Source organism: Copadichromis virginalis, linkage group LG3 (assembly GCF_057382275.1).
Source record: "Copadichromis virginalis isolate Kocher_CV1m ecotype Utaka linkage group LG3, C_Virginalis_male_GT1.1, whole genome shotgun sequence".
Lineage (NCBI taxonomy): Eukaryota > Metazoa > Chordata > Actinopteri > Cichliformes > Cichlidae > Copadichromis > Copadichromis virginalis.
Window position 1 is genome coordinate 6,336,037 of NC_140620.1, and position 18,662 is coordinate 6,354,698.

The 18,662-nt window shown below is 48.5% G+C and overlaps 1 protein-coding gene and 2 long non-coding RNA genes across 5 annotated transcripts in view; 1 reads left to right on the plus strand and 2 right to left on the minus strand.

Moving 5' to 3' along the window:
• Positions 1-18,662, plus strand: part of LOC146712470 (NACHT, LRR and PYD domains-containing protein 12-like) — a 134,337-nt gene that overhangs the window by 76,984 nt on the left and 38,691 nt on the right. The window lies entirely within an intron of this gene.
• LOC146712475 (uncharacterized) lies at positions 3,460-4,134 on the minus strand. 2 transcript variants are annotated; one of them, XR_014919254.1, is made up of 3 exons: positions 3,905-4,128; positions 3,678-3,827; positions 3,460-3,596 (listed from the first exon to the last, which is right to left on the minus strand). It is a non-coding gene; the product is annotated as an uncharacterized LOC146712475 (long non-coding RNA). The 2 variants fall into 2 exon arrangements; XR_014919253.1 differs by having other exon boundaries at positions 3,460-3,827; positions 3,905-4,134.
• On the minus strand, positions 8,229-8,833 carry LOC146712476 (uncharacterized). Of its 2 annotated transcripts, XR_014919256.1 has the most exons (3): positions 8,674-8,833; positions 8,447-8,596; positions 8,229-8,365 (listed from the first exon to the last, which is right to left on the minus strand). It is a non-coding gene; the product is annotated as an uncharacterized LOC146712476 (long non-coding RNA). The 2 variants fall into 2 exon arrangements; XR_014919255.1 differs by having other exon boundaries at positions 8,229-8,596.

The following is an 18,662-nucleotide window of genomic DNA, read 5'->3' on the forward strand; positions in this document are numbered from 1 at the left end:
TAATAAACTTACATCTTTCATTTTTTATACAGATTGAGTGTCTGTGGTTTGTCAGAGATCAGCTGTGATTATCTGGCAGCAGCACTGAAGTCCAACCCCTGCCATCTGAGACTGCTGGAGCTGAGCCCTAACTACAAGCTGCAGGATTCAGGAGTGAAGCATCTGTGTGGTTTCCTGGAGAGTCCAGGATGTGGACTTGAAACTCTGAGGTCAGTCAGCATGTTTTAGTTGTGCTGAGATGAATACATAGCTGGACTGGCCATCGGGCATACCGGGCATTTGCCCGGTGGGCCGATGGTGATTTTTTGTTTTTTTGGGCCGATGGGGGTTTTTTTTTTCATGTTTTTTCCGTAACGGTATAAACACTGCACATGTTTGTTTTTTTGTTTATTTATAAGGAACCCCATTAGCTTCCACAACAGTGGTTGCTAGTCTTCCTGGGGCCCAAACCATCAAATACCACCAAATAAAATGTTACACAATGAGTTGGATGCAAATTGTCCACATAATTTGGCTCTTAGATCCACAATAAGGTTTTACAATTCTGAAAATGTAAACATGTGAATATTAAAAATTATATAAAAAAGCAAAAAAACCAAAACACAACACTCAAACAAAATACACAATTTCCATTACAAGTGACCCTCTACAATTTTTACAAATACATTAAAAACGGCCTAAATAGGCTTTTAGGTGATTTTTAAAATTATGAATAGAAGCCAATTCTCTAATTGCATAAGGCAACTTATTCCACTGAAAAGATGGTTTAAATATAACAGAGTTTTTCAAAAAGTTACTTTTAACTCGAGGAGTTACTAAATTGTGGTTAGTTGAGAATCGTGTAGCATGATTATGTATTTCATCTGGATACTGCAACTGAGCATAAAAAAAGTGTGGTGTGTTTACCAGTATTGCTTTCTTTAAAAATACAAGTAAGCCATAGTATAATTTAGCTTGTACAGAAAGCCAAGAAAGTTTATCGTGCATTTTATCAATACTTGTATAGTATGAACACCTTAACACTAATCTGGCCGCCCTATTTTGGACTAACTGAAGTCTGTTCAGATCTGTCTTATTAGCTGCAGAACAAATGATTGAGCAGTACTCTAGATGAGATAATACTAGTGCATTAATGACATCTTTCATAATTGAAGAAGTGATGTAAAAAGAGCATTTCCTAGCTATAGCTATGCCCTGTCCCATTTTCTTAATAACAGAGTTGATGTGCTGAGACCATGAAAGGTGGTGGTTTATGGTAACACCAAGTAATTTAATCTGGGTGACCTGTTCTAATGCCGATCCAGCTATGGAAAGATTTAGTTGTGGGCTGTTGACTAAGCGTACTCTACTTCCTATTAACATGGATTTGGATTTAGTCACGTTTATAATCATGTTGTTTTTACTTATCCAATCAAACACGTTCAGCAAATCTAGTTGTAACACGCTTGTCAATTCAGAGTGGCTACTGGCTGAATAAAACATGGTGGAATCATCAGCATACATTACAAGATGAGATTTATCCAGGACATACGGCAAATCATTTGTAAAGACTGAGTAGAGAAGTGGACCGAAGCAGCTGCCTTGGGGTAGACCACAGTTCATTTCACAGCCCTCCGAGAAATAACCATTATAATAAACCTTTTGCCTTCTTCCAGACAAATAACTTTCCATCCAGCACAAAGCAGCTGGTGAAAATCCATAACATTTTAGTTTATCTATCAAAAGATCATGATTTATCAAATCAAATGCAGCACTAAAATCCAAAAATACCACCCCGGCCAAATTCCCATTATCCAGATATTTGTACCAGTTATCTGTCATGTGAATAAGAGCTGAACTGGTGGAATAACCAGGTTTGTAGGCATGTTGAAACTGAGTGAGTAACTGATTTTCTATTAGGTAACGTTGAATTTGTTCATAGACAATCCTCTCCATAATTTTACTTAGAACGGGGAGCAGACTAATAGATCTGCTATTGACACCATTAAAAACGTCATTCTTGTTTTTAGGGATGGGAATTATTTTCGATTCTTTCCACTGCAATGGAAATAAGCTGCATGCCAAAGATCTATTACATATGGGACATATAGGAAGGGACACAAACTTGGCTGCAAGTTTGAGCAGTTTACTGTCTATGTTATCAGAGCCGGAGGATGTATCGTCAGGAAGTGATATCAATAAGCGCTCTACCATCTGCACGTTCACTGCCTCAAACTTAAATTGGCATAGCTTATTATTCATGATAACATCCTGTATAAGACGACGTGATAAGGTGGGATCGCCTTTGCTCATATTAGATTTTAAATTTGTTATTTTATTGCTGTAATAATTCGCAAAATAAGTGGCTATGTCCTTAGCTTTACTTATAAACCTACCACCCGTGTAGATGTGAGACATCACCATAGCAAGATCTCTACCCATTATATTATTTAAAACTTTCCACACCTTTTTGCTGTCCTTATTGGCCTCCTTGAGCTTAAGTTGATAATATTCTTTCTTCTTGCGCCTATTCAATTTAGTTACTTGATTTCTTAACTCGTGATATCTTGCCCACTCTTGTGGACTGATAGACTTATGTGCTTTTGCTTTTGCTATATTCCTTTCTGACATTGCAACCTTAAGTTCATTATCTAACCAAGGTGCGTAGTTCTTTTTAACAGTAAATCTTTTTAAGGGGGCATGTTTGTCAGCCAGGTAGCAAAAGTTTTCAATTAACATAGATAATGCCATATCAGGGTCACTCTCGAGGCAGATGTTAGTCCAGTGAATTTCTTTTACGTCATTAATATACTTATCTGCATTGAAATTTTTGTATGATCTATGAAAAATAATCTTTTGTGCAGTTTTCAGTGGTTTCATTTTCTTGGTCAAACCTACAAGATTATGGTCACTATAACCAACTGGAATAGAAACAATATTAGAGCAATGCTCAGGAACATTTGTATATATATATGATCAATGCATAATGATGACCTATGACCTCCAGCGTTGACCGTGACCCGGGTGGGAATGGTGATCATCTGAGACAGGCAACAAGCCGACGCTGATGAACTTATCTTTTTCCTTAAAGAACAAGAAGGAGCTGACCAATTGATATTAAAGTCTCCTAATAAGAACATGTCTTTGTTTTCCTCAGTTACTCTTTCCAGCATTTCACAGATTCGTTTTACATACAACATATTACTACTTGGGGGTCTATAGCAGCAACCTGCTAATACAGGCCTGCCATAGAGCGGGTGTAACTGAACCCACACAATTTCCAGGTCGTTAAACATTAAGTCTGTACGTAGTTTGCTTGCCATCCATCCATCCATCCATCCATTTTCATCCGCTTTGTCCGAGGCCGGGTCGCATGGGCAGCAGCTTAAGCAAAGAGGCCCAGACCTCCCTCTCCCCAGCTGTCAAGAACCGAAGTTCAACACACAAGCTGGACCCAGGAGCAGAACACACACACAGCGGTACGAGAGAAAAAATAAACTTTATTATAACTGAGAGTGTCCCGGGAGAGTAGAAGGGAGAAAACGCACGGAACCAGAGAAACCGAGGGACCGGGAGAAGAATCGCGCAGGAAACGCCGAGAGCGGGACCGTGGGAGGCTGAAACAGAAAAAGAAAAAAGGATTATTGGGGTGCGGGTAAACCGGCAGCATACGAGGGGAGGTAGTGTACGCGTCTTACGATGATAGCGGGGCCAAGGGAACCGGAGGGAGGGGTGAGGGTCCGTGGGGAGAAGCTCCAGAAAGGGCGAGGCGGCTGGGGTTGATCGTGATCCAAATTCTGGACAGGCAGGTGGACAGGCTGGTGACTCAAAACACGCCGAGCAGTGATCTGGGTATACAAGGCAGAGTTAGTACTAGTTCACACGGATAGGATTGCCTAAGGACTTTCCCGTAGGTGTGCGTTACCGCTGAAGGACGATTACGGACTGGCGTGGAGCAGCAGGCTGGGCAGGATTAAATGGTCCACCTGGTGATCGCCTGGGATGGGATGCAGGTGTGGAGTCAGCGGCCACGCCCACGGGAGTGGGCATCCCATCAGCACCTCAGACGCCAGGCCGCGGACCATGACAGTACCCCCCCCTCAAGAGTCGCCCCCAGGCGACAGGCCGGGACCCCGCCTGCGGAGAGAAGCATGGAAAGCAGAGATGAGGCGAGGGTCCAGAACGAAGGAGCGCGGGACCCAGAGGCGGTCCTCGGGGCCGTACCCCTCCCAATCCACGAGATACTGCCAGCCGCGCCCGCGCCGGCGCGCATCCAGGATACGCCGGACCGCATAGGCCGGATGGCCGCCGACGAGCCGGGCGGGAGGAGGGGGCGTGGAAGGAGGGCACAGGGGGCTGAGGCGGACTGGTTTAAGCTGAGACACATGGAACGTGGGGTGCACACGCCGGGAGGCTGGAAGCCGAAGCCTGACCGCCACCGGGTTGATGACTCGGCCCACCTCGTATGGCCCGATGAAACGGGGAGCCAGTTTGCGGGACGTGCCCCGGAGTGGGATGTTCCCAGCAGCCAACCAAACCTTCTGTCCCGGCTGGTAGTCAGGGGCTGGGGCGCGGCGACGATCGGCGTAGTGCGCATGTCGTTCCTTCGCACGCAGGAGGGCGCTGTGAACGCTGCGCCATACACGTTGGCAGCGCCGAAGGTGGTGTGGAGCCGACGGGACGGAGAGAGTCAAGTCCACTTCAGGGAAGAGCGGAGGCTGATATCCGAGAGACGCCTCGAAAGGTGATAGACCGGTGGAGGACGAGGTTAGAGTGTTGTGGGCATACTCCACCCAGGGCAGGTAGGTAACCCAAGAGGAGGGGTTTTGACTGGCCACGCACCGTAGCATAGTCTCCAGTTCTTGATTGAGACGTTCAGTCTGTCCGTTGGATTGCGGGTGGAAGCCGGAGCTTAGGTTAACCTTGGCGCCGAGAGCGGAACAGAAGGTCTTCCACACCTGTGAGGTGAACTGGGGACCTCGATCGGAGACAATTTCCAAGGGGATTCCGTGGAGCCTGAACACATTAGCAACCAACGACTGGGCAGTCTCAGCGGCTGAGGGCAGCTTGGCTAGCGGGATGAAGTGAGCGGCCTTGGAAAACCGATCTACAACGGTGAGAATGACACGCTTTCCGGACGAGACAGGGAGACCGGTAACAAAGTCGAGGGAGATGTGAGACCAGGGCCGGTGGGGTGTAGTGAGCGGGTGGAGCTGGCCTGCGGGGCGCTGGGTGGATGACTTATTACGGGCGCAGACGGCACAGGCAGACACATAGTCCCTCACGTCCCTTATTAGCGTTTTCCACCAAAAATGTTTCTTGAGGAGGTGCGTCGTTCTGTTCACGCCTGGGTGGCACGTGAATCGTGCTGTGTGGATCCAGTGGATGACAGCTCCACGGGCGGCAGCAGGAACGAAGCGCCGTCCGGGTGGTCCGGTCCCTGGATCGGGGTCTCCCGGGAGAGCTCGGCGAATGGTCTCCTCTATTTCCCAGGTGAGGGCGCCCACCTAGGATGGGTAGGATGGTGGCGGGGGGAGTCGCTTCGCTGTCGGAGGAGTACTGACGGGAGAGCGCATCGGGCTTGGTGTTCCGCGATCCTGGACGATAGGAGAGCGTGAAGTTGAAGCGGGCGAAGAATAGGGACCAGCGAGCTTGGCGTGGATTCAACCTCTTGGCAGTTCTCAGGTACAGGAGGTTCTTATGGTCTGTCCAGATGAGGAAGGGCTGAGCGGCCCCCTCCAGCCAGTGGCGCCATTCCTCTAAAGCGAGTTTAACGGCTAGCAGTTCCCTGTCGCCGATGTCATAATTCTTCTCTGCGGGGGTGAGTCGGCGTGAGAAGAAGGCGCATGGCCGGAGCTTATTCAGAGGCCCAGACCGCTGGGAGAGAACTGCTCCCACTCCCGCATCAGACGCGTCAACTTCTACAACAAACTGCTTAGCAGCGTCTGGGTGGGTTAGGATGGGTGTGGAAGTGAATAACCGTTTTAACTTAGCGAAGGCTGCGTGGGCTTCAGGGGACCAGGTGAAGGGCACTTTGGGTGAGGTGAGCTGGGTGAGCGGCGCTGCCACCTAGCTGTAGTTCCGGATGAAGCGGCGGTAAAAGTTCGCAAACCCCAGGAAGCTCTGAAGCTTCTTCCGTGACTCCGGAACCGGCCATTCCAACACTGCCTTGACTTTCACCGGGTTGGTCTTCACCTGCCCACCTGCTAGAATGTAGCCCAAGAAGGAGATGGATGAAACGTGGAACTCACATTTTTCCGCCTTGACGTACAACCTGTTTTCGAGCAGCCGTTGTAGTACGCTTCTCACATGGATGTGATGTTCTTCGGGTGTTTTGGAAAAGATCAGAATGTCATCTAGGTATACGAAAACAAACACATTTAGGAAGTCCCGTAACACGTCGTTGACTAGAGCTTGAAAAACCGCCGGGGCGTTGGTTAGTCCAAACGGCATCACCAGATATTCGAAATGCCCCAGTGGGGTGTTGAAGGCAGTCTTCCACTCATCACCCTCACGTATTCGAACCAGGTGATAGGCGTTCCGCAGATCCAGCTTGGTGAAGACTGTGGCTTCCTGGAGTGAGTCAAAAATAGAATTAATTAGTGGGAGGGGATATTTATTCTTGATGGTGATGTCGTTAAGACCCCGGTAATCGATGCAGGGGCGAAGCGTCCCGTCCTTCTTTCCCACAAAGAAAAAACCCGCAGCGACAGGGGAGGACGACGGCCTGATTCGTCCTGCCGCTAGCGACTCTTGGATGTAATTCTCCATGGTTTCTCTTTCGGGGCGAGACAGGTTATACAGTCTGCTAGAGGGCAGCGAAGCTCCCGGGAGTAAATCAATGGCACAGTCATAAGGACGGTGAGGAGGTAGTGAGAGCGCCTCGTCCTTACTGAACACCTGCCGAAGATCGTGATATTCGGGGGGCACGGAAGAGAGGTCCGGTGCGGGTGGCGGGGTTGAATTTCGTTTCGTTGAGGCGGAGGGAACGGCCGACCCCAAACAGTTCGCCAGACAGAACACACTCCAGCTCGCGATCCTCTTTCCGGCCCAATCGATGCGAGGGTTATGTTTCTGTAGCCAGGGGTAACCTAAGATAAGCGGGGTGTCAGGAGCGGGAAAAGTGAAAAAGGAAAGCTGCACCTGTGACTAACTGTACGGGTGCAGTTTGGTGGGTGATATAAGCAAACACTTGATTATTCAACGTGGAAGCAGGGATGGGCGGCTCGAGTGGCGTGAGGGACACAGCTAATTTCTTAGCCAGTCTCTCATCCATAAGATTCTGTTCCGCCCCGGAGTCTACCAGCGCGGAGCATGTAAAGGTCTGGTTATTAGTTACGAGGGTAACGGACAGTAATAATCGGGGTCTAGTAGTGCTTAACGTGCTGCCCACCCGTATCCCCGGACTTACCGGTGGGCCGGGTCGTTTGGGCGGACCGGGCAGACAGCGATGCGGTGACCGGGCCTCCCACAGTACAGGCATTCTCCAGCCCGAAATCGGCGTTCCCTCTCCTCCGGAGAAAGCCGAGAGCGTCCGATCTGCATGGGTTCGGGCGGGGGAGGCGACGGAGAGCGCGCACACGCAGCGGTGGGCGTGGGCGGAGAAACACTGATCCCGGGGCGCAATACGGAGCCCATAGGTTTAAGCCGCCGCTCGGCATCCCTCTCCCGCAGGAGAGGGATGCTCGACTAGGTACTCCGCGATACTGCGCCGCCCCTGACGGAGCCCCAGCAACTTCTGTGTGGCGTCATCTTCCGAGACCGGAGGGGAGAACGTAGCCCGGAACTCCTCCAGGAAATCATCGTAATCGCAATCACGAATGGAGTGAGATGTTAAATAGGCCTCAGCCCACGTTAAAGCACGTCCCCGTAATAAACCTACAAAATAGGAGATTTTAGCTGCATCCGTGGGGAAGGCGTGTGGCGTGCGGCTGAAGAACAGGGAGCATTGAAAAAGGAACCCCCCACACAGGTCTAACTCCCCGTGGAAGGGCTCCAAAGGCGGAGGCGAAACGCCGTGGGGCACGGGATCGGGCGGCTTGGTTCGCAGCTGTTCCCGAGTGTCACTGAGCTCTTGGTAGCGGTCCTGGAGCGATTGAAGCTGCTGGTCGTGGCGACCGAGAATAGCGCCCTGCTTATTAATGGCGGAACGGAGTGGATCTGCTGGGTCCATACTGGCCAGTCCGTACTGTCAAGAACCGAAGTTCAACACACAAGCTGGACCCAGGAGCAGAACACACACACAGCGGTACGAGAGAAAAAATAAACTTTATTATAACTGAGAGTGTCCCGGGAGAGTAGAAGGGAGAAAACGCACGGAACCAGAGAAACCGAGGGACCGGGAGAAGAATCGCGCAGGAAATGCAGAGAGCGGGACCGTGGGAGGCTGAAACAGAAAAAGAAAAAAGGATTATTGGGGTGCGGGTAAACCGGCAGCATACGAGGGGAGGTAGTGTACGCGTCTTACGATGATAGCGGGGCCAAGGGAACCGGAGGGAGGGGTGAGGGTCCGTGGGGAGAAGCTCCAGAAAGGGTGAGGCGGCTGGGGTTGATCGTGATCCAAATTCTGGACAGGCAGGTGGACAGGCTGGTGACTCAAAACACGCCGAGCAGTGATCTGGGTATACAAGGCAGAGTTAGTACTAGTTCACACGGATAGGATTGCCTAAGGACTTTCCCGTAGGTGTGCGTTACCGCTGAAGGACGATTACGGACTGGCGTGGAGCAGCAGGCTGGGCAGGATTAAATGGTCCACCTGGTGATCGCCTGGGATGGGATGCAGGTGTGGAGTCAGCGGCCACGCCCACGGGAGTGGGCATCCCATCAGCACCTCAGACGCCAGGCCGCGGACCATGACACCCAGCCACCTCCTCCAGCTTATCCGGGGGAATACCAAGGCGTTCCCAGGCAAGCCGAGAGATATAATCTCTCCAGCGTGTCCTGGGTCTGCCCCGGGGCCTCCTCCCGGTGGGACATGCCTGGAACACCTCACCCAGGAGGCGCCCAGGGGGCATCCTTGTCAGATGCCCGAACCACCTCAGCTGGCTCCTTTCGATGTGGAGCAGCAGCTGCTCTACTCTGAGCCCCTCCCGGATGGCCGAACTTCTCACCCTATCTCTAAGGGAGAGGCCAGCCACCCTTCGGAGGAAGCTCATTTCTGCCGCTTGTATCCGCGATCTCGTTCTTTCGGTCACTACCCACAGCTCGTGGCCATAGGTGAGGGTAGGGACGTAGATCGACCGGTAAATTGAGAGCTTCGCTTTTACACTCAGCTCCCTCTTCACCACGACGGACCGGTGCAGCGTCCGCATTACTGCAGCTGCAGCCCCAATCCGTCTGTCGATCTCCGGCTCCCTTCTCCCATCACTCGCGAACAAGACCCCGAGATACTTGAACTCCTCCACTTGGGGCAGGAACTCATCCCCGACCCGGAGTGGGCACTCCACCCTTTTCCGGCTGAGAACCATGGCCTCAGATTTGGAGGTGCTGATCCTCATTCCCGCTGCTTCACACTCGGCTGCGAACCGTTCCAGTGCGAGCTGGAGGCCCTCACCCAGCTCGCACTGGCAAGTTTGCTTGCCATATTATCATTAATGTATAGGGCTACGCCCCCTCCAAATCTGTTCCTGTCCTTCCTATACAACTTATAACCGTTTATTTCAAATTCATTATTCTCAAAGGCAGCATCTAAATGTGTCTCGGAAATAGCCAGCACACTTATCTAACTAAGGGAATTTTTCTTCCCACTGTCGCCAAAGTGCTTGCTCATAGGGGGTCATATGATTGTTGGGTTTTTCTCTGTATCTATGAAGCGCCTTGAGGCGACTTTTGTTGTGATTTGGCGCTATATAAATAAAATTGAATTGAATTGAACTTATCGTATTTATTGACAACAGTGACTGAATTTCCTGAGTCTTATATTTAAGGCTACAAATATTAACATGAGCCACTGAAAAATCTTTAACGGAGAATCCGGGAATAAGTATAGGATCCGACATTTGCAGACCGATCGATCTCAACAGCAACACTGCACATGTGTCAAGGTCAAGGCCCGCGGGCCACATCCGGCCCGGCGTACATTTATATCCGGCCCGCGAGATCGTTTTATATAGATGTACTATTATTGTTATGCATGGCCCTGCGATATGAGGCGCTAATAATATACAAACTACAGATCCCATAATGCAGCGCTGCAGCCTCCTTGTTGAACGCTAAACTTCTGTTATTGCGACGCTAACCGCTCACAATGGTGGAGAGAAAAGTTGATTCTGAAAGCAGAGCCTTTCAGCGCCAGTGGGTGACTGAATATATGTTTACATACATTGCTGGTAAACCCGTGTGTCTTAAAGAAGACACACGGGAAGAAGAAGAATCTGACATTTCAGCAGACTTTTTTCATCAGAGCAAAATCACAAATTGAAGCTGTTGTGAATGAAAATTTTATTGTAGCAGAGGAGCGAAATGAGCCCGGTACCACTCTGAAGAGCTGCATGATGAAGCTGTGCGACGTCTTGTGTCCAGACAAAATGCAGATTTTGGAAAATGTGAGCCTGAGCAGAAATACGATTGCTGATTGGGTTTGTGAGATGGCCACTGATTTAAGAACACAGTTGTGTGAAAGAAGCAAAAACTTTATTGCATACTCTCTTGCTGTGGATGAAAGTACAGACAAACTGAATTGCACAGGGGGCCAAACAGAAACACATGAAGCAGATTTTCCTGTTCTGGCTTTTTATAGCAGATAACCTTCTAAATATTCTGCAGTCCATCAAAACTGAAGCAAACCATGAATCAACATGTGAACATGAGCTGATGCTGCTGAAGTGAAGCAAAGTTACAGAGGTTTGATTACAGACACAGCTGAGAGTTTGTAATCTGTCATCATTTTAAAAGGTTTAAATTTCTTCAGTATTGAACAGCAGAAATGAGGCTTTGTTTTGGGAGGCCGACAGCAGTGAACACAACAGCAGACTGGTGCGTAATAAGCAGTGAATAATGCAGGAAACAGATTTTTGAAGGTAAACTGTTCTTGAAGTACACTGAGAGAGAGAGAGCTGTGCAGGAAGTAAACGTCAAAGTCAGAGAGAATTCATGACGATGTTCATCAAACATAAAGCGTAGTTTGGATCTTCTTCTGCTGCTGGTTCAGTCAGTTTTGGTTGGAGACAGATGAAACCTGCAGCTTCAGGATCTGTGAGCTGTCCACTTTCAGCCCCGACGGCGTGTCCATGTACGTGCTGTCGAGTGAACGATCCACGCTCTGTGTTTCCATCTTTGTGTGTTTAGCTGCTCTCATTTACTGTTTTATCTGTTTGCTTGTTGTTGAAATACTTTTGGGAGCTTTAACCTGAGATTCTGGCAAAATACATTTATATTAAAAATCGATTCAGGATTGAATGAATCAACATCGCTTTATTCAAATTAAAACCATTTAAATAGGAAAATCCATTTTTTTACAGCCGCCTCTAATGCTGGGTAATGTCAGCTGGTCCATGTGCAGCTGGCTGTGAGGCTCAGGGAGCGTCTACAAAGTGCAACACTGAAAGAACATCATCCATAATCGCATCCAGTAGTGGCTAGTTAATGGGCGATTGTGGCTCAAGAGTTGGGAGTTCGCCTTGTAATTGGAAGGTTGCCGGTTCGAGCCCTGGCTTGGACAGTCTCGGTCGTTGTGTCCTTGGGCAAGACACTTCACCCATTGCCTACTGGTGGTGGTCAGAGGGCCCGGTGGCGCCAGTGTTCGGCAGCCTCGCCTCTGTCAGTGCGCCCCAGGGTGGCTGTGGCTACAATGTAGCTTGCCATCACCAGTGTGTGAATGTGGTGTGAATGGGTGGATGACTGGATATGTAAAGCGCTTTGGGGTCCTTAGGGACTAGTAAAGCGCTATATAAATACAGGCCATTTACCGGGCCATAAACATTGAGTAATAACTGCACTCTCATACAGCGAGACTCAAATGCCTTTAAACATCAGCTTATCCTGCTGATCCAAGTCCAACACTGAGTTTGTAAAAACATGTTTGTCAATCATTTTGTTTGGTTTCTGAGGAAAATGATTCAATAACTTTGTAGTGTTCTGTTGCAGAGTGTAACAACTCCGATCAAACACCAAGCTAAACCTCTGTCAATGAATACACGAGTCCGAGTAGAGTTGACTTTTTACTCAGAATCTTCATTTGACAAGTGGTGAAAACTGTAGTTGAAAAGAAATACAGAATAGAAAAAATGATCGTTTACATAAATATTGCATCATGAAATAACTCAAAATGTGACCTTACACCTTCGTGTTAGCTTTAGCAACAGTAATGATCATCAAAACTGCCCTTTTTTAACATGTACAAATCAACCTCCATGAATCACAAATAAAATATAATTTTTAACAAATACCGCTATTTATGCCTTTTTAACACCTTCACCATGAAATATATACACTTACGACGTTGCCTGAACAATGTTCCCAAGTGGATGGCTGTGGATAAGCCTCAGAGCAAGACCGCATGTCCCTCTCCCTCTTAGAGCAACCAGGAAGAGGAATTAAACAGGAAATGAAGTAATACAGGTCACCCACCAGGAAGTGAGGTCACCAGCAAGCTAACCTTCAAATTTAAAGCTTCTTAACATTTTGAAGTCTTTTTACTGTTCTTTTTAACTTAAATACATACGAAAGAATTACTTTAAGCAAACATTAAAGATAAATGAAATAAATGCCTTTGAGGCATCACACTCCCCGCCTGGCCTGTGTGAGGCCACTATGAACTTGAATGAGTCCAAACAACAGTCCTTAAATCAGTCCTTAGGCAGAAGAAGAACTACTTCTGCAACTGGCCTAAGGAAGGTTCTTGTTGTCACCGTGGTCGGTCGTTTTTACTTCAACCTTTCTCACATGTCCATCCTTCCCAGGAAAGGTTGCTGTGACTATGGCCATGGGCCAGTAGTTGCAGATGGTCTGCTTGTCCCTGAGGAGGACCAGATCCCCAACTTGAAGGTTTCTGCGTGTCACTGTCCATTTTTGTCTTTGTTGTAAGGATGGTAAGTATTCTTTGCTCCAACGGGCCCAAAACTGGTTTGCGAGCGCTTGAACTTGCCTCCATTGTTTTGTGAAGAGGTCCTTGTCTGTGAAATCTCCTGGAGGAGGTGGAACTCCTGATTTCTGTGTGAGGAACATGGCTGGTGAAAGAATGAAAGGTTGGTTTGGGTCTGTAGACACAGGTAGGAGTGGACGTGCATTGATGATAGCTATAATTTCTGCCATTAGTGTTGACAGCACTTCATGGGTCAGGCGACTCTTTTGCTGCAAGAGCATTGAATCAAGGATTCTCCTGGCAACACCAATCATCCGTTCCCATGAGCCTCCCATGTGGGAAGCATGCGGAGGTCTAAAGTTCCAGCTACATCCTTGCTTGCTGAGGTACCCCTGTACAGTATTACCCATCTCCAACTCCTTGCTAGCTCCAATGAAGTTGGTCCCACAATCAGACTGAAGTTCCTTTGCAGGGCCTCTGAGAGCGAAGAACCGCCTGAGAGCATTTATACAGCTAGATGTGTCCATAGACTCAATCAGCTCAATGTGGACGGCCCTTGAACTCAAACAACTAAACATCATGGCCCACCGTTTGCTCTCTGCCTGTCCTCCTCTGGTGCGTCTGGTTACAACAGACCAAGGACCAAAGACGTCAAGCCCCACGTATGTGAAGGGAGGGCAAACCTTGAGACGTTCCGGCGGTAAGTCGGCCATACGTTGTTCTTCTGGTCTCCCACGCAGCTTCCGGCAGATTACGCATTTGTGTAGGACTGAATTGATTAGTCGCTTCCCACCCAAAATCCACAGTCCAGCTGCCCTTACTGCACCTTCTGTGAGATGTCGACCCTGATGTCTCACCTGCTCATGGTGATGTCGTACGAGCAGTAAGGAAACGTAGCTGTCCTTGGGTAGGATTACTGGGTTCTTTTCTTCACACGTTAGTTGAGAATGTTTCAGTCTGCCTCCAACGCAGATGAGACTACTCTCCAAAGTTGGACTGAGTTTATGCAACGGGCTGTTTGTGGGCACCACTTTGTTTTCTTGGAGGGCCGACAGTTCCTTGGCAAAGGCTGGCCTTTGTGCTACTTGCAGAATGACATGTTTCGCTTGAGCTATTTCATCCACAGTACGAGGTAAGCGGCATGTGTGCCACCCTGTACACCTGCTGTTTTGGTTTGAATGTTTGTGAGATCTTGCCACATGGATAAGGAAAGCCACAGCTCGCAGTAGAGAGGTAAAGGTGGAGAAACGGCGAAAGCGATCAGGGGTAAGTACAGGTTCCTTCAGATGAGTAGTGTAGGTGCGTACCTGTGGTCGAATCTCTGAGTCATTTCCCGGGTCGATGAGCTCAAACGTCTCACTGGTTCGTGTTGTTTCTGCAGATAACTGATGCAGGAATGAAGGTCCGGTGAACCAAGAACTCTGTGTCAGATGGGATGCAGGCAGAGATCTGGATGCATGGTCCGCAGGGTTTGCTTCCGTGCACACATAATGCCATTGTTCTGGTCTGGTAGATTGTCGGATACGTTGGACTCTGTTATGGACATATGTGTAGAAGCGTTTTGTCGTATTGCAAATGTACCCGAGTACCACCTTACTGTCCGTGTAGAACCTGACAGCATCCAATTTCAGATCCAGCTCCTCTCGGATGAGATCTGCCATTTCTACTGCAAGGACAGCAGCGCAGAGTTCGAGCCTCGGGATTGTTGGTTCAGACTGGGGTGCTAATTTGGCTTTGCCCATAACAAATCCTACTTCCACTTTTCCATCCTCCTGGATGGCTCTCAAGTAAGCGATAGCCCCAATGGCCATAGTTGAGGCATCTGAGAATACAAACAACTCTGTGCGCACAGCTTTGGTGAGCGAGGTTGATGTGTATGCACGTGGCACATGAAGCTCCTTTAGGACTTGGAGAGAATCTCTCCAGGTTTCCCATTTCTTCAGCTTGTCTTCTGGGAGAGGTGCATCCCAGTCAGTCAGTTCCGAACTAAGTTCCCTAAGAAGAGCTCGTCCCTGGATTGTGACGGGTGCCAGCATACCCATTGGATCAAAAACACTATTGACGGTGGAGAGGACTCCACGTCGAGTGAAAGGTTTGATAATAGTTGATGCAGAGAATGTAAATGTGTCTTTTCTGATCTCCCAAAGCAAACCCAGGCTGCGCTGCATGGGTGCTGTCTCCCCACTCAAATCCAGATCCTTGATGAGCGGGACACAATCTTCTGGCGGGAAAGCTCCAGTGACTGCTGGACTGTTCGACACAAACTTGTGCAAGCGGAGGTTTGATTCAGCAAGTGAAGCCTGAGTCTGTTGGAGAAGGTTGATTGCTTCTGCTTCAGATGGGAGAGACACCAAGCCATCATCCACGTAAAAGTGCCTTTCCACAAATTTCATTGTGTCGGCACTGTACTTCTGGGTACCTGCAGCAATGGCTCTTCGCAGACCATAGATAGCCACAGCCGGAGATGGTGAGTTGCCAAAGACATGAACCCTCATGCGATAGTCGATAACTGCCTTGGTGAGGTCGTTTTCCTCATACCACAAAAACCGGAGGAAGTTGCGGTGCCTTTCATGGACCAAAAAGCAGTGAAACATTTGTTGGATGTCGGCGAGGATAGCTACTCTCTCCCTTCGAAAGCGTAGAAGGACGCCCAAGAGAGAATTGTTGAGGTCGGGACCAGTCAGAAGCACGTCATTGAGGGAGACCCCGCAGTACCAAGCGCTGGAATCAAAAACCACCCTGATTTGGTTGGGCTTTTGTGGGTGGTATACCCCGAATGATGGAAGAAACCAGCACTCTTCATCTTCCCTCAAGGGTGGTGCCACCTCTGCGTGACCGTTGGCAATGATCTTCTCCATGAATGCCACATATTGCTTCTGCATCTCAGGTTTCTTCCTGAATTGGCGTTGCAAGGATTCAAACCTCTTAACCGCATGATCTTTATTATTTGGCAAACGTTGCCGTGGCTCCTTGAACGGCAATGGAGCAACCCAACTACCAGTGTCATCTCTGTGGACATTTGTATCCATGATCTCTAGGAAGAGGATGTCTTCTATTGATGGAGCAGGTTTGTTATCATGTTCAGATTGGTTAAACACTGTGTGTCCTAGCATCCTCTCTGGCATTTTGTTAGACTTGCTGAAGCTTGGCTGTGTTTCTTTGACATGCATGAAACTTGCACAGGGCTGAAATATGGAATGGTGACCGCTGTCTACCACATGGGTCTTGAATGTGTCTACCGTTGGCTTATGCACATTACCTAGGCACACCTCCCCTATCACCACCCAGCCTAGATCGAGACGTTGTGCAAAGGGAGCGTTGTGTGGCCCGTTAACTTGCTGCCTGACCTTGTGTGCTCTAAGCACGTCTCTCCCGAGCAGCAGGAGTATCTCTGCTTCTGGGTCTAGATCGGGGATGTGTTTGGCTATATGGTGGAGATGAGGATGATGCAAAACAGCACCTGGTGTTGGGATTTCCGCTCGATTGTTAGGGATTTCGGGGCACTCAAGGAGTGGTGGAAGAGGTATGAGCACGTTGCCGTTCAACGACTCTATCTGGAATCCCTCTGCCTTTCTGCCATACGTTTCGATGACACCGGAGCATGTTCTGAGATGGTATAAGAGTGGTTCGTTCTCCACACCAAACAGCTCAAAGAACTCTGGCCTGGCTAAAGAGCGATTGCTCTGGTCGTCCAGAATTACATAAGCTTTAATGGCTTTGTGTTTTGAATGTTTGGGGTAGACCTTTGCAAGGCAGATCTTAGAGCAAGAACGACCCCACTGGCCGGGGCCACAAACCTCTGTGCAGCTGGTTCTAACATCAGTTACGTTAGAGTCATCTTCTCCCTCCCCGCCATTCTCTTGTGGTGGTGGTGGAGCCTTGGTGAGTTGAGGTTGTGGGCCAGGGTGCATGGCTGCATCATGATAGATGCTTTCACACTCTAAGCATTTCACGGAAGATTTGCAGTCTTTGGCAACATGTGAAGTTGAAGAACAACACTTGAAGCATATTCCTTTCTGTTTTAGAAAGGCCTTCCTGTCATCGATGGACTTGTTTCTGAATGTCCTGCATTTTTTAAGTGGGTGAGGTTTATTGTGCAATGGGCAGTTCTTGTTAGCGTCGTTGTTGATTGTAGAGACATCTGTTTTGTGAACCGCGATAGACTTGTTGGTGTTAAAGCTCTTCATAGGTAATCTTTCTGGTTTTGTGGGGCTTGCGCCGTTGCTTTGACGAATAAAGCTGGGGTCATTTCGCTTCTTTGCCTCATGACAAACAAAGTTACAAAAGTAACTAAAGGGAGGGAAGCAGCCGTTATTCTCTTCTTTGTACCACGACCCAGATGACACCCACTTATCCTGGAGCCCATATGGGAGCTTGTCTACAATGGGTCCGATACCTCTGGAGGTGTCTAGATATGACAGCCCAGTGAGGTATCCATCCTCCTTTGCGCCTTGTATCTCCATAAGCAAATCCCCAAGTTCACGTAATCTGATGTGATCTTTGGCTGCAATTTTTGGAAAACTGTCAAGTCTCTGAAACAGTGACTGCTCGATCATCTCAGGGGCACCATAGCAGTCATTCAGCCTCTCCCATGCCTTGCGCAGAGCCAAACCAGCATTATTCACATGCACTGAGCGTATGCATCTTATTTGCTGTCCAGACTCTTTTCCTAACCATTTGGTCATGAGGTCTAATTCTTGTGTTTCTGTAAGTTGAACCTCAGCCACAGTGTTAGTGAATGAGGACCGCCATGCACGGAAATTCTCTGGCTTATCATCAAATTGGTACAGTCCTGACGTAACGAGATCACGTCGCGCCAAATATTGTGCCAGAGGGTCTGGAGGTTGTGGCACGCTCACTGGAAGCATATGCTGGGGTGTTTGTGATTGAGCACTTATATACATGCGAGGGTTTATTCTTTCGACGTCGGTCTTCGATTCAGCTCTGGTCAGTTTAGACAGGTTTGTTGTGGGTGGATGCGTCCCATTATCCACTTCAGGCTTGGGCTTGCTATTGCTATGTTGGAATTCCGCTAAGCTTACAGGTGGATGCCATGTTCTGAAACTGTCTTGTGATTCTGTACGGTCTACAGATTTAACAGGTGGGACAGATACTGGTGCGAAGGTAGACTGATTCTGATCATTTTGAGAGCAAACATATTCACTAGTACGTTGCAATCTAAGCCTGTCTTCTGACTCAGATTTCATATTTTCTACATTTCCATGCATTTCTGCTACATCTTCTAACACCTGTGCTTCAGCGATGGCTGCGTCTGCTTCACGATTTAATGTTAGCACTTCCAGCTCTGTATCAATTCTAGCAGCTTCCAACTGATTTTGAGCTTCTCTAGTTTTCCTTTCTGCTTCTCTAGCAGCCTTTTCCAATTTTAATTTAGCCTCCTGGCTAGCATATGATGCTCGTACCTTAGCAGCTTCTGCTTTAGCTCTGGCGCGAGCCGCACTTACAGATGATGCTGATGTCACGTTGCTCCTGGTATTTGATACCGATGACTTGTTGCTTGCTGCCATCATGAACACGTAGGACCATCGAGTGCCGTCTTTTCACTGTAGTGTTCTGTTGCAGAGTGTAGCAACTCCGATCAAACACCAAGCTAAACCTCTGTCAATGAATACACGAGTCCGAGTAGAGTTGACTTTTTACT